The sequence below is a fragment of the Nymphaea colorata genome, chromosome 5, assembly GCF_008831285.2.
Source record: "Nymphaea colorata isolate Beijing-Zhang1983 chromosome 5, ASM883128v2, whole genome shotgun sequence".
Taxonomy (NCBI): Eukaryota; Viridiplantae; Streptophyta; class Magnoliopsida; order Nymphaeales; family Nymphaeaceae; genus Nymphaea; species Nymphaea colorata.
The window spans coordinates 9,839,764-9,856,920 of NC_045142.1; positions in this window are offsets into that span (position 1 = coordinate 9,839,764).

A 17,157-nucleotide genomic window follows, 5' to 3' on the forward strand; every position below is an offset into this window, starting at 1 on the left:
AAAAATAGTCTTAAACATTTAGAGATAAGGCAAATAAAAAAAGATGTTCCTATCCAACATTTTCATAATTATCTCAATCTAAATTGTTGTGGACAAAAGAGAAAAATGGAAAAAATAACAAACCTTCATTGATACAGGTGCAAACATGAATTTTTACAAAAAATAAATAATTAACGACTGGCTATACATGAACGCACCATAGTAAAAACAATGAATGGATAAAGAAGACTACATAATTTTGCCAAATGTAATGGCAAAAATAGGAGAAAAAACGATCGGTGCAAACTTTATACATATCAATGATGTCAGACATGATTATCAGGCTTGGATCAGTTACATTAGATGAAATTGGTTCATACACTATCTGTAGAGTCTTCAAAATAGGAAAAAAAGGATAGGTAGTCCCACATGTGTTAGCCTCTTTTAAAAGGATGTAAAATAAAGGAAGGAAAAAATAGGCCAACACAAAGAAAATGTCTATACTTGAAATCATGAAACAGGAACTAGAATTTAAAGAGGAAGAGGAAGTAAAGAGAATCATGGCTATTAAATTTATAAATTTACTATTAGGACAGAGAATAGATTGTCTTCCAGAATTCACCCAAGTAGTGGATTTGTTGTAATCATGCTTTGTAGAACATTTATTACAGTTTTGAGATAAAGATTCACCAACAACACACATACCTACTATACACAACATTCCTTAGTCTCTAAACTAGATAAAAAAGAAATTACTTCTTAAATCAAGGAATTAGAGGATAATGGTCTGATCAAAAAATCAGAATCACATTATGAAAGTGCAAGCTTCATATTAAGAAATCATGCAGAGATAAAAAGAGAAAAGGCAAGAATGTTAATCAACTATATTTCTCCAAATAGTTTGACAGTTGACATAATGGCATTTACCCAACAAAATATTATTAATACAAAGGGCTGCTTAAGGAAAAATATTTCAAAGTTTGATTGCAAGTCTGGATCTCATCATATTAAGATTGTATACCAGGACATACATAAAACATCATTCTACACTCCTTGGTTTGTATGAATAGCTGGTCATGTCAATCGGTCTTAAGAATGCACCATCATAATTTCAACGAAGGATGGATGAAATTTTTAGAGGCTATGATTTCATAATAAATTATATTGATGATTTTCTAATAGTTTCACAAACAATGGAAGAACATTTGTAGCATCTTAAGATCTCCACTGAGATATGTGTCAAACATGGCATTGGACTATCAAAATCAAAAGAAAAATTCCAAAACGAGAAATAGAATATCTTGGCATCAAATTCATAAAAGGAAAAATTACCATGTAAGATAACGTTTTAAAGAATATTGAACAATTCCCAAATCAACTAGAAAATAAGGTGTTGTACTAAAGGTTTATTGGGTGCCTAAATTATGTTGGAAGTTATATTCAAAATGTCTCGTAGAAAACACAGGCAATCGGAAAAGTAATGAACCATGAGCCATATGAATGGAATAAAGCAGCCATATGAGCAATAATCTCTTCGAAAGAAGAATACTAGAAACTATCAGAATTAGAACCAGCATTCTCTAGGCCCTTTGTCCTGTCAACAGATGCATCCAATGATACACGGGTGGCAAAAAGTCAATAAAGAAAAGATGTGTTTTATACAAACGGGCAGTTCAAGTTCAATTAAATCACATACTAGCCTACCAAAAAAGAAATCCTTGCAGCAATCAAAGGATTAGAAAATTTTCATTCTTATCTGATCGGGGAAAAGTTTATTTTGAGAACAAATTCACAAAATCTATTAATCCTTAGAAGAAAAATCACTAGCAGTCTGAAACTGCAAAGATTTGCATAGTGGTAATTTTTGTTACCTCAATATGATTTCACCGTTGATTTGGTCAAATGGATACATCATTCCTTACAGACGTATTCACCAGAAAATGCAAAATGATGAGATTAAAAGGGTGGCAATGGAAAGACTTGTAGGTAGATATGTCTGAATGAAGATTGAAGGCTTTCAAAAAAATAGAAAGCTATATCCGAAATTTACAGATGCAATAAAAGGATGATACCCAAATCTGGATTTCTTCTACACCACAGCAAGAAGAATTACATTCATTGTAAACAATCTCAAGTGGACATTATTTGAAGTTGAGATATTGTCATGGGTCATTGAGACAAACATTCTGGACAACTTAATACTCCATCGACGTCAATTGTATGTTAATTTTGTTTCTAGATATTTTCTTAATTTTATTGCAAGACCCAAAAAGGAAGAAACACTATGTTAAAAACTTCAGAGGATCAACTTCGTCAACTATCTGGAAGTAATAATTTTTCAAGACAAACATCTCATCTACAAAAATATTCTAAGGACAGTAGAGTTTGAAGAAAGTTGCACATCATTGGAGCAGACCACTAAAGAAATTCGCTAGTGTCGGAATTGTCAAATCCAAACAAAATGATTCTACCCCCACCATGAAATTGTTGTATGAAGAATATTGGAATCTGAGGCAAAAAGCAGTGAGACAAAATAAATCCAAAACTCCGACAAGAATATATTCGACTCTATAAGTGGAATGACAAGTCATTTGTCCACATGTATGAGTCATTTGTTCTTTTGTAAATCTTGCTAATCTTGTAAATTTTGTAAAATATTGTTCACTGCGAACAATGTCACTTTATGTTTTTTTTATATTGGGCATATGTTAGTTAGTTTTACTTTTGAGAAGCGAATATATTCGCTGAATTTTTGAATTGACACCATATGTTAGTAACTCTGTATAAATAGATGTTGTTAAGCTCATTACAAGACATTGGTCTTTTGCCATCAACTTTGTGCCTTGTGCCAAGAAATTTTCAACCCTTTATTTGCTTTGAGCAAAGAGAGATGTGAAGTTTGAGTGTGGTTTGCCTTTGCAAACATTAGGTTTTATTATCCACTGGCAACCCTTCAGTGGAATTGTGCAACCACGGTCCCTCGTCCTTGTAAATCCAAAGTAGCCCTTTGTAAGGTACTATAGCACTGGCTGTCACTATAGCAAATATTGTAGCACCACTCATTTACTTTCCTTTTGGTGCATTTCCCCTCCCTTCCATTTGACCTTCCATCCCTTCTATTTGATCCCTTTTGATCCCTTCCATTTGACCTTCCATCCCTTCTATTTGATCCCTTTCGATCCCCTCCATTTGGTATGAGATCCAATGGTCTCCTCCTCAAAATATCCCATGTGCTGTTTTCTTGTCCACCTATCTTTTATTTTCACCTTACCTCTGCCCCAATCTTCCCAGTTTGTCAAACACTATAACGAATGTTATGGTGAAGATCCTATACAACCTGGTCAAAAACCTGTGTACAGCCAAGTACTTGACCTTCTTAAACAAGGATACATACAAGGAGGAGAATTCTAGAGCTTTCGGGATCTCTATTCTAAGGGAGTGTCAGACTAAACATTCAACTACAACTGCATAGAAGTGTCAACTATCCTAGAGGTCACCAACAGATCGTTGGATTTTCATAAGATGGCTAGGCAAAAGATAGATGTCATTTTTCTTTATTCTCAGAAATGATACCTCTTTGTTTTCATCAGACAATTCTATCTCATGTTTAATGAGAGCAAAGTGGATCTCAAATATTTTTGTGGAAAGTCTTGCTTTGGAAATAAAGTGTCTGCCTGACTATACTCGAGATAGCATCTTCATCTGCGAAAGATTGGGTTCTTTCTATAGCATGACTCGTCTACCATGATTTTCTTTGTGTGGATTTTCTGAGGTAGATGGCATGTGGCATGTGGCATGACTGCATGAAAAATCATTGTCATGGTCTGGATGACCATGTCTCTCTTCATGTTCATCGTCATTGTCTAGCACAATGTGCTCCACAAGTTTTGGTTAATGATGTTTGATCCATTCGATTTCATGTGCTGAATCTATCCACTTTGATATGTACTCCCAATCAATTCATTCATCGAGAGTTGCCTTGATGTGGATTTCACTTCCAAACTTGTGTGGAACCTTGTTGAGATTGCAGAAAACGGAAACAAATGAATCACTATCATCAGGGTCTAATATTATATATTTGAGGCCGAAGTACAAGGGTTCTTTATCTGTCATTGACATAAAGTATCCTTCCCAACCTGTGATATCTTGAATGCAGCAAGTTGGGCCTTGTCATTGTTCAATAGAGGCTGAATCACTCCATGATAGGAGCATTCCTTTGTTCAGGGCAAACAAGGCTTTCTGTTTGCACCAAGGGTTTGCTGGCATCCTTTGGGATAGTTGAGAGATTTCTATGCACTTGTAGTTGAAGGTTCGGTCTGGCACTCCCTTGGGATAATGATCCTTAAGGCTCCAGAATTCTCCTCCTTATATGTATCTTTGTTCAAGGAGGTCAACTACTTGGTTGTACATAGGTTGTATAGGATTTCACCATAACATCTGTTATAGTGTTTGACAAACTGGGAAGATTGGGGCAAAGGTAAGGTGAAAATATGAGACTAGTGGGCAAGATAACGGTACATAGGATAGCTTGAGGAAGAGGCCATTGGCTGTCATACCAAATGGAATGGATCAAATGGAAGGGATCAAATGGAATGGAGGGGAAATGCACCAAAAAGGCAAGTAAATAGGTGGTGTTACAATGACAGCCAGTTCTATAATATCTTACGAAATGCTACTTTGGTTTCACAAGGATGAGGGACAGCGGTTGCATAATTCCACTGAAGGTTTGCCACTAGATAATAAAACCCAATATTTGCAAAGGTAAATTACACTTAGACTTCGCATCTCTCTTCGCTCAAAGCAAAGAAAGGGTTGAGAAGTTTTTGGCACAAGGCACAAAGTTAATGGCAAAAGACCGGTGTATTGTAATGGGCTCGGCAACATCTATTTATACTGAATTGCTAACCTATGGTGTTAGTACAATAATTGAGCAAATACATTTGCCTATCAATAGTAAAATTGACTGACATACCCCCAATACAAACAAAAGCATAATGTGACCTTGTTCATAGCAAACAATACTTTACAACATTTACAAGATTCGTAGGATTTACAAGAGGACAAATGAGTCATACATGTCGACAAATGACTCGTCATTTCACTTATGGCATCAAATATATTCTTATCAGAGCTTTGGATTTATTCTTTTGTCGCACTGCTTTCTGCCTTGGATTCCATTATTCTTCGTACAACAATTTTATGGTTGAGGCAAAAGACTTTTGTCTAGATTTGATAATTCTGACGTTTGTGAATTTCTTTAGTGGTTTGTTCCAATGATGTACAACTTTCTTCAAACTCTTTTGTCCTTGGAATATTTTTGTAGATGAGATCTTCGTCTTGAAAATTTGTTACTTCTGGATAGTCGACAAAGTTGATCCTCTGAAATTTTTGGCATAGTGATTATTCCCATCTGAGTCCTGTAATAAAATTTAAAAAAAAAATCTCTAGAAACAGGGTTAGCATATAATTGACATTAATGGAGTATTAAGTTGTCCATAATGTTTTTCTCAATGGCACATGATAATGTCTCAACTTCGAATAATGTCTACTTGAGATTGTTTAAGATGCAGGTAATTCTTCCTATTGCGATGTAGTAGAAATCTAGATTTGGGTATCTGCCTTCTCCTGCATTTGCAAATTTTAGATATAGCTATCTAATTTTTTGGAGATCTTCCATCTTCATTCAGGTGTATCTACCTGCCAGTCTTTCCAATGCTGCTTTGTTGATCTCATCAATTTGCATTCTCTGGTGAGAGCGTTTGGTAAGGAATTGTGTACCCCTTTTACTAGGTCAACTGAGAAATCATATTGAAATAACAAAAAATTGCCACCAAGTGAATCTTTGCAATTTCGGACTGCTAATGGTTTTTCTTTTAAGAAGGATTGACAAATTTTGTGAATCTATTTTCAAGATAAACTTTTTCTCAATCAGATAAGGATGGAATTTTTCTAATCCTCTAATTACCGCAAGAATTTTTTTTCGGCAGGCTATTAGGTGATTTCATTGGACTTGAATTGTCTGCTTGTATAAAAACATATCTTTTTTTATTGTCTTTTCTTTTTTAGAACAGCTGCCCATGCATCATTGGATGCATATGTTGATAGGATAAAGGACGGCGAAGAATGCCGGTTCTAATTCTGACAGTTTTTGGCATTCTTCTTTCAAAGAGATTACTGCTCCTATGGCTTCTTTATTCCATTCACATGGCTTATGATTCATCACTTTTCAGATTGTCTATGTTTTCCATAAGAGATTCGAATATAACTCTCAACATAATTTATGCACCTGATAAACCTCTGGCACTGTAACTTATCTTCCAGCTGATTTGGGAATTGTTCAATCTTCTTTAAAATGTGATCATGCATGGTAAGTTTTCTTTCTTTGAGTTTATTGACAAGAAATTCTGTTTCTCGTTTTGCAATTTGGAATTTTTCTTTCGATTTTGATATTCTAATGCCATGTTTGACACATATCTCAGCGAAGATCTTAAGATGTTGCAAATGTTCTTCCACTGTCTGTGAGACTATTAGAAAATCATCAATATAATTTATTATGAAATCATAGCCTCTAAAAATTTCATTCATTCTTCTTTGAAATTGTGATGGTGCATTCTTAAGACCGAATGGTATGACCAGTCATGCGTACAAACTAAGTAGAGTATAGAATGTTGTTTTATGTATGTCTTTGTTTGCAATCTTAATCTGGTGATATCCAAACTTGCAATCCAACTTTAAAAATATTTTTCCTTGGGTAGCCCTTTGTATTAATACTTCTTTGTTGGGCAAAGGTCATTTTATGTCAACTGTCAAGCTATTTAGAGAAATGTAGTTGATTATCATTCTTGTCTTTCCTCTTTTTATTTCTGTTTGACTTCTTACTATGAAGTTTGCGCTTGCATAGTGTGATTCTGATTTTCTGATTAGGCCTTTATCCTCTAATTCATTGATCTGAGGAGTAATTTCTTTTTTGTCTAGTTCAGAACCTACAACTGGTCTGCTCTGTACAGTAATGTTATGCACACTAGTTATGTGTGATGTTGGTGAATCTTTGTCCCAAAACTATAATTGATGTTCTAGACAACATGATTTCAACAAATCCACTACTTGGAAGACAATATATTCTTTGTCTTGATAGTATATTTGTGGCTTTAATAGTCTTGATTTTCTCTACTTCCTCTTCAAATTCTAGTTCTTGTTTCATGATTTAAAGTAGAGTCATTTCCTTTATCTTGGCCTCTTTTTGTCTTTCTTTGTTTTGCATCCTTTTAAAAAAGGCAAACAGACGTTGGACTACTTGTTCTTTTCCTATTTTGAACACACTACAGTCTGTATAAAATTACAAATAGTGTATGGACCAATTTCATCTAATGTAACTGATCCAAGTATGATATCATGTCTATCATCATCTATCTGTACAAAGTTTGCACTGATTGTTTTCTTCCTATTTTTATCGGTATATTTAAGGCAAATTGTGTAGTCTTCTTTCTCTGTATATTGTTTCTACTTTGGTGTCTTCAGGATAATATAGTCAATTGCTAATTATCTCTTTTTTGCAAAAATTCATGTTTGCACCTATATTAATGAAGGTTTGACCTTTTGTCCATTTTTTCCTTTTATCTGGGACAATTTGGACTGTGATAATTATGCAAATGTTGGATAGGGAGATCTTTTTTATTTGTCTTATCTCTGAATTTTTAAGACTATTTTTTTTGTATGAAATTTCAAAAGGTAATAGGAGTTGTACATTTCTCTTGTATAGCCTTTGCTACTTTCTTTGAGGTTGTGCACCTTTCTTAGTGTTTTAGAGCTATTCGGACTTAATTATATGAATAAATTTTCTCTATTTCAGAATTTGATTTCTCTTATTATGATTCTTCTAAGTTTGTAGTCTTTTCACTTCTTCCACTATGGATGATCTCGTACGTGATAGTTGATGTGAAATTATTGCAAAATTCATTTCTACAAACTAACTAGTCTGGTTCAGACTTTGATGTTGTGAACTGTTATGTCTTCTTCTTTCTTTTTTTACACCATGCAGATTCGCCCTACTGCTACCAAATATGTTTTTGAAATGTTGATGATATCCAGTGTTTCATCGTCTTCTTCAATTTTTAGTTGAAACACATTTTTGTCTTAGAGACACTCTTCAAATTCTTCCTCATTTTCTGTTAAATCTCGAACTTGTTCGATCTCTAGGACTTTAAACATCATTTTGATTTGTTTACGGCTTCTGCTAGGGCATTTGTTGGCATAATGGCCCTTTTTTGGCAAGCAAAACACCTGTCATCCTTTTTTTTTGTCATTGTTTCTTCTTGTTCTGAAGAATCTATAGAGCTTGAACTGCCTTTTCGTTTTGGTTCTTCTGAACTTTGGCTTGAATCTTCTTGATAGATTATGTTCTTATGTGCCATCAATCTGACTATAGATATTTTTTTTGGCTTTGGGACATTCATTTTTTGCTCAAATTCTATAATATAACCTTTTTTTATTTCTTGTTGGCCTATCTGTTGCAAATCTACGAGAGTTAAACTTTCTACCAGTACATTTTTGTGAGATAGTTCATTCAGTACTATATTGCCAAGTGATTCTGGCAAAGAGGCAAGAAAGGACATACTAATTGTTGGCAATGCATGTGCTCCTAGGCGGTATGCTTCATTGAGATAATCTTCGGCGTACTGTTCGAATTGGCTCATATCCTTCAACTTTCTTTTTCTGAACATAAGTCAGTCTGATGACTGATGTGCTAGCAGGTTGGGTTGTAACTCCAAAATTATCCGGTTTCCCAATACTGATAGGTCTTCTTGCATGATCTCTTGTTTTTTCTAAGTCTGGTAAAAACTTCCACCAGTTTGTCACATGTCCTGAAAAGAAGAAGGGTAGTATTGTCCATGCATGTTTTAGAGACATCCTTTTCTGAGTAACTATCATATACAGGTGTTGAGCCTATAGTCGGATTACTTCGGCAACTTTTGTGATTGTGCATATATCGATGTTCAGAATTGGTATTTTTTATCCTAGAGAGTTCACATGTTTTTTTTTTTTTACTTCTGCATCCTCATGTAGCCTTTAGAATCCCCAACATCACTAAAATTAGGCATAAGATAAAAATCTTTGTATGTCGGGGGTTTTGGTCAGACTAATGAAAGAGTATGGGCTAATTTCTTTGATCGACATGTTTTTGGAATGTGCTTGTAAGGCTTCTTTTTTTCATGCCTTGAACTCTTTTTTCTCCACATCTAGGAGGGGCTTGATAGTTTTCATGTTATCATGGATGGCTTGGAGCTGTTTCTTAAATCCTCTTGTTTCCTCTTGAAGTGTTTTTCTGCATACATGCTTCAATGGATAAGATAGTTGAGTTGTTTGGTATTGTCATCCTGAATGACTGGGCTGAGTGTAGTAGTAGATGGCTTATGTTTGCTTTGAACTCGAGCATACCTTTCTGAACTTCATCTGTCATGGTAGTAGTATAGGTCATTTTTTGGGGGCCACTCTACTAAGGACATAATTTGCTCTTTCTAATCTTTCTGCTTTGGGTGATGCCATCATCTTCATCTTTACTGTAGAATTCCTGTTAGGGGATGATTCTCCTCAGAGAAATTTTTTATGGTTGGAAGTATCGGAGACAGGCTTAGTGACCTTATTGGTTGCAACTGTAACTCACACCCAAAAGTTTATAAAAGTAAGCTATTACTTGTTAAAATGAACTCCAAGCTCTGCCCTTGTGATGGAAGTTGATGTCATTGCTTCTCGTTGTTAAGTGAAGGACAATCTAGTTATCTTTCATTGTTAAGGAATAGTTTTATCTTATTGGGGCTAATTTGCAATTACTTTAACCTTTTCTTTTTAGGAGTGGTTGTTTGAGAATTAGGTGGAAAATTTGAGTGCTTAACTAAGGTCCTTCCAAAAATAAGTGGCTATTTGTTATGTGCTTTGAGTGGCTTTTTTATAATTTTTTTGCTTTTTAAACTAGTTCTCCATTGAGTGCTCAAAGAAGTAAAGGGCTGAAAGCAACTAAGTGCGCCAAATGGGCAGCCTAGTTTTGTATCTGGCCGTGGCCAAACTTCCCGAGCCTCTAGGGGCTCTATGCAGCTAAAATGGTAGCATGTGGTCGATATTGTTCCATGCCAAAATATTTGGCAGGCAAAACTTCTGTTGTTAGCACTGTGCTTATGATTGGGCCAATTCATCCCTTAGGAGCTGTTTGGAAATAATAACAATATGTTATTGTTACATGTATTTCTTTCTGAGTAAATTTGTAAAACACTTTTTAAAGTGTCTAATAAATTTAACCAATTTTTGTGGTAGATACATAGAAGTGTAACCTAATGTTTCTATTCTCAAACAATGTTTCTATTCTCAAACAGCCCTCTAAGACACGTTTGATGGGAAGGTGTAGCTCCTTGCACATCAAACATGGTATCAAATTTGTTACTTTGGGGTGATTTCGAGAAACATTCCGAAAGTTCATCAATTTCGGAGCAAAAAAAATTGATGTTAGGATGAGCATTGCTTCTGCCGCAGCCGCCCTCCTCCTTGCCTCAGCCTCAATGCAGCACGAAGAATTATTTCACTTTACACATCCGCTCTGTTCAGGAAACAGAGCAATAAGTTGTCCCTATGATGGTGCAGCGGAACAGTGACACTGAAGGCGGGTTCCGTCTCGAACCGCTGGTGAAGAGAAAAAGGAAAAACAAACAAAGTTATCTTTGCAGAAGCAACAAATACGTGGTCGAGTTCTTCTTCAGCCTTATGCTGCTGTCATTGGGCTCCATCGTCTCGCTCAAGGGAAGGAATATGCCCCTAGCTCCATGGGGAAGTTATACCAAAGCATAAGACAATTGGATACTTCTTACATAACTGCAGGCCCCGCTTCACTTGACAATGTAAAGGCCGAGCTCGTAAACCCTCCGCTGCCTTGTTTCAAGCTCGGCCAAGGTAGCCTCCCTTTGCCATAGAAGGGCACTACTAGTGCACCCGCTTCCAACAAAATGTTATACAAATGCATCTACTGCCACAGAGGGTTTTAATCGGAGAGGTCCCAAGCATTGAAACCAAAAAAGAAGCAAAAAAGTTTGCAACTCGAAGGGTTTCCTGTAAGATCATTTGGTGGGCCGACATATGTCAATTAGGAATTTCAGACATTATGGCTGTCTTAACTTAAATATCCGCTTAAGTGATTGCATTTTGGGATATTACGTCATTTTAGATGGTATGGGGTAATTTTGAAATGTATAGATACCAGTACGCAATTACGGAGTCTTTGATGGACAGAATCCGTAATTGTCCTTATTATAAAATGGTAGTGGTCCCTGGGGTCGTGCAAGGGTTGCCTGAAACCTTGGTTTCTAGGGTTTTCCTCTTCCCCATCTGAGAGAAACCTCAAGCGCGCCGCACGTACCCTGGAAGACCCTGCTGCGATCTTCCCGTGCACCAGATCAGATGGATTCAGGTACGCTTCCACTTTAGTTTAAGGTTTCATTTATTTCAATGATTTAGCATGAGCATGATCCTGTTTAGGGTATATACGTTTGGTTTTGTATATGCGATATGGGGAAAAATCCCAACAATTGGTATCAGAGCCCATGTTCTTCGTTAAATCGTTGAATTTTTGGATGATTTTGTGTGTCTTCCCGTTGGGTTCTTCCCTGTTCTTCGGCTGCAAGTATTGTTTTCAAAAAAAAAATTGGGAAGGGGGCGACGGCCTCCATCGCATGGGCGATGGAAGCCGTCGGCTTCCGTAGCAACCGGAGAAAAGGGAGAAGGGGAGGAGCGCGTCGGCCGGGATGGGTGGGCAGCAACCGCCGGATTCGTACGGACCGGCCGCTTGCTTGCTGTGCGCCATGCCTTCGATTTCTGAAGGAAGGGCAGCGAGGGACGATGGCGGGAGAAAAAGGCTTTGCCCACCTCCGTCTGGCCACATCCAGCCTCGCCGGGGAGTCCACCATCGCCGGACGGCGCCGTGCAACGAACTGATGCCCACCCTCTGCCTGCCGGTGGCTTCTGGCCGCCGCTTCAGCCACCCATTCAAGCAAAAGGGGCAAAATCTGAGAAATAAGGGCTCGCCCGATTCCAGCACCCACCTTCGCAACTCCACCGCCGGGAGATTCCTCGTCACCGGACGGCGCCATGCCACCCGCCGGCGCCCACCCAAGGCCCCCGGAGGCCTACCGGAGGTGGTGAATATGTCGTTCGCTGCCGTTCGGCGTCTGGCAGGCGAACGGTGGTTTTCGGTCGAGTGGAGACGACGCTCGGGCGGTCGAGCTGGGTTGGACCGGGTCGGGTCTTGCAGACCCGATCCGGATCCATCAGATTTTAAAAAAAAAAAAATCATTTTGCCGCCCGCCCGCGCCTCGCAGTTAAAAGATTTCGGACCGGGTCGGGGCTGGCAGGACCCGACCCGTATCCATACGGCCTGGTTTTAAAGCTCGAACCGGTTCATTCGGTTTCAGACCGGTTCAATCTGATTCAGAACCGATTCGGTTCGATTCAGACCGTTTCGGACCTTTTGGGGACCGATTCAGATCTTATCTGGACCGGTTCAGTTGTTTTTGGGACCGGTTCATTCAGTTTTAAAACCGATTCGGACCCTTTTCAGAACGGTTCAGTTGTTTTCAGACCGGTTCAGTTGATTTTCAGACCGATTCAGGGCATTTCAGACCGGTTTAATCAGTTTTAGAACCGATTCGAACCATTTTCAGACCGGTTCAGTTGTTTTCAGTCCGGTTCAGTGGATTTCAGACCGGTTCAGTTGATTTTCTGACCGATACAGGGCATTTTAGACCGGTTCATTCAGTTTTTGGACCGATTTTAGCCATTTTTTTACCCGGTTCAATGGGTTTCGGAACCGATACGGACAATTTTGAACGGTTTGTCCAATTTTTAGACCGGTTCAGCCCTATTTAGGGGCATGTGGGTGTTCTAGTTGCGGTTTAAGAACGATAAGGGCCACTTTAAGGCCGATTCAATGGTTCTTGACCCACTTAAGTACAATTATGGTATCGGTTTATAAAATTTTGGACTCTTTTGGGCCCATATCATTGAATCATTTGGTTTTGGATTTAATGTAGGGCAAATTTGTATGTAATTTGGTTTATGCATCAAGTTTTGGATTCATGTAAGGCAATTTTGTATGTGTCACGTCATTGAATCATTTGGTTTTAGATTCAACGAATGACAAATTTTATATGTAATTTTAATTCATGTATCATGTTTTGTATGTTTTAAACTTGTGGGTGTACTTTAGATGAATATTTGGATTATGAATTTAATCTTTGGCCATGTCTATTGTTTAAAATGAGTACGTTTGTACTTTATGTCGCCAAAGTGACCTCTGTTGTACGAATTTGCCTGTTTTGAACATTAGATGATAGTATACTTGATCCATGTGGACAATGATCAACCCAAAGGAGGATTGTTGTTTGGTCAGGTTTAAGTATACAGGACAATGAATATGTGATAATTTTTCAGGTTTCCATGTGAATAGCGAGTCAATCCAAAGATAGGCTCGTTGTTTGATATGGATAATTATCTATATTCATTGTTGACCAAGAATACCACTTATAGTTAGTATTTCAATCCAAAGATTGGATATTAACGTTGCACCGGTACCTTGTGATGGGATTTAGGCCATTGTATTTAAATTCATTTATATTTGTTATTTCATTTTTGTACATGTTTTGATTGTGAGCATGTTTGGTATTTTTTGTTCTTTGTACAGTGAGTTCTACTTCCATGATATCTGCAAATTTGAGTACTGAGTTAAATGGTTCGAATTTTAAGGACTTGAAAGAAACTGTTATTATTGTTCTGGGTTGTATGGATCTAGACCTTGCATTTAGGGAGTTATGCCCACCTCATCCAACAGATCAAAGTTCCCATGAGGATAAGCGGTACTTTGAACGGTGGGAACGCTCAAACCGCATGTGTCTAATGATCATGAAGATATCAATCCCAGAAAATTTTCGGGGCTCTATTACTGAAAATGCTAGTGCCAAGGCGTTCCTTGAAGAGATTGAAAAACGTTTTGCTAAAAATGAAAAGGCTGAAACAAGCACTCTTTTGAGTAAACTTGTGAAGCTGAAGTATAAAAGTAAGGGGAACATACGGGAGCACATTATGGAAATGTCTCATATTGCTTCAAAATTACAGGCGCTAGGTCTGAGGTTACCCGAAGACTTTATAGTGCATATGGTTCTTCTTTCTCTTCCACCACAGTTTGGACAGTTTAAGTTAGTTATAACTGTCAGAAGGAGAAATGGACTCTTAATGAGTTCATTTCGCACTGTGTGGAAGAAGATGAGAGATTGAATCATGATAGGATAGAAAGTGCTCACTTGGCTACTACGCCTAAAAGTAAGAAAATGAAGGCTATTAAGGAAGTTGCAGTTGATCATGCATCCATCAAGAAACAAAAGAAGCATAAGGAAGGCAAATCAAGCTGCTTCTTTTGCAAGGATGAAGGTCATATGAAGAAGGATTGTACTAAGTATCACGCATGGCGTGAAAAGAAAGGTACGATTCTTACTTTGGTTTGTTCTGAGGTTAATTTAATTTCAGTACCAAGGCACTTGTGGGTAGATTCGGTTGCTACTACTCACATAAGTGTTTCCGTGCAGGGCTGCCTAAATTGTCGAACGTCAATTGATGCTGAAAGATTCATCTATGAGGGCGATGACATGAAGGCGAAGATTGAAGTCATAGCAGATTTTTTGAGTTATTGTTAAAGACTGGTTGTTATTTGAATTTGATAGAAACTTATGTAATACCGCCTTTTAGACGGAATTTGGTTGTTATTTCCTTACTGAACAAATTTGGTTATTATTGTTCATTTAGAGGAAATAAATTTAAGTAGTTTCTGCATTCAAATTTGAATTCCACTGGTTCTTTGTCTAGTAGCGATAACTTTTATTTGTTTGATACGGTTGCTTCATATAATGAAACCTTGCATGTTACGTTTAGTGGTACTAAAAGAAAATTAGCCAAAGAAAATTCTGCTATGTTATGGCATTGGCGCTTAGGACATATCTCTGAAAAGAGAATATAAAGGCTTATGTCAAAAGGAATTCTTGAGTCCCTTGATTTTGCAGACTTTAATGTTTGCATTGAATGCATAAAGGAAAAATGAACAAACATTAAGGGGTTATAAGTTTTTTTAATCCATTCAGTAAGTCTTTCTTTGAAAGAAAAACGTTCATTTCTTTGAGGATATTGAGTTTGGGAGGTGATCAGGTTATGAACATTGCTTTTGAAGAGGGACCTGAGTCCACTCTATTCAGAAGAAGGCAATGATGTCGATAAACTGAAGAACAAACTCAACAACCTCAAGAAAATTAAGTAGAGGTGTCACTAAGGAAATCCATATATGGACTAAAGCAAGCTTTCCAGTCAATAGTATTACAAATTTCATTAAATTACAGTTTCATTTGGTTTCGAGACTAATATGATTGACGAATATGTATACCAAAAGTTCAGTGGGCAAATTTATCTTTTTTGGTTTTATATGTCGATGATATATTGCTGGCAAGTAATGATGTAGGCATATTGCATGAAACTAATAATTTTTGTCAACAAAGTTTGACATGAAAGATCTTGGTTGTGCATCTTTTGTATTGGGGATCCAAATATTTCGAGATCATTCTCGGGGTATCTTAGATTATCACAAAAAGGTCTACATTGATAAGGTGCTTCAGTGATTTGACATGAAAGATTGTAAACCAGGAGATACTCCAGTTGCTAAAAAAAAAGTGAAATTGAATCTAAGGAAATGGAAAGGATTCCCTATTCGTTTGTTGTGGGAATTCTTATGTATGCTCAGGTTTGTACTCATTCGGATATTGCTTTTATCATTGGAATGTTAGGCAGATACTTAAGTGATCATGGTATGGATCATTGGGAAGCAGCCAAAAGGGTATTGAGGTTCCTACAAAAAACAAAAGGTTTTATGCTCACATACATGAAGTCAGACCAGTGGGAGATCATTGGGTATTCAGATTCTGACTTTGCTGGGTGCCAAGATAATGGCATTCAATCAGGTTTTGTGATTGCAGAATTTTGTCACGAGGCTGCGCATTATGTATGGTATAGAAAGACCACTAAGGTTGTTGTGTGACAATAATTCAGCAATCATGTACTCTTATAACAGCCATAGTTTGTCAAAGTCGAAGCACATCGACATTAAGTTTTTGGGCTGTTAAAGAGGGGATACAGAATGGTCAGGTATCTTTAGAGTATATTGGGACAAACTCTATGATTGCGGATCCGCTTACCAAGGGTTTAACACATAAGGTCTTTCACGAACATGTTGTTCATATGGGGGTGTTATCCTTGGATGATGTGCTGGTTTAGTGGGAGTTTATATTTTGTTTACTCTTATGTATGGACACATATTCAGTTTTCTGTAGAATAAAGTTTGAAATTCTTTGGTTTCATTCTGTGTTTATGTGTTAGGTTTTGATCTTCATAAGGTTTTAAAGTTGGACCAGTTGAGAATAGACATGTTGTAATCACATTGCATGTAATTCTCATGCTATACATCCATATCAGATCTATGTCATTGATTATGTTAACATTTGTGATCATTGAAGGTTTAGCTAATTTTAATATAGTGAAAGCCGCTTTGGTTCTGTGTTGATATGGTCATGGACGAGATTGGTGAAAATGATGTTTAATAAGATAGCAATTATGAGCTCCTAAGGTTTTGTGTAATGTCTGAATGTATAAAGACATATTTGGCCCAAGTGGGAGATTGTAAGATCATTTGATGGGCCGACATATGTCAATTAGGAATTTCAGACATTATGGCTGTCTTAACGTAAATATCCGCTTAAGTGATTGCATTTTGGGATATTACGTCATTTTAGATGGTATGGGGTAATTTTGAAATGTATAAATACCAGTACGCAATTACGGAGTCTTTGATGGGCGGAATCCGTAATTGTCCTTATTATAAAATGGTAGTGGTCTCTGGGGTCGTGCAAGGGTTGCCTGAAACATTGGTTTCTAGGGTTTTCCTCTTCCCTATCTGAGAGAGACCTCAAGCGCGCCGCACGTACCCTGAAAGACCCTGCTGCGATCTTCCCGTGCACCAGATCAGATGGATTCAGGTACGCTTCCGCTTTAGTTTAAGGTTTCGTTTATTTCAATGATTTAGCATGAGCATGATCCTGTTTAGGGTATATA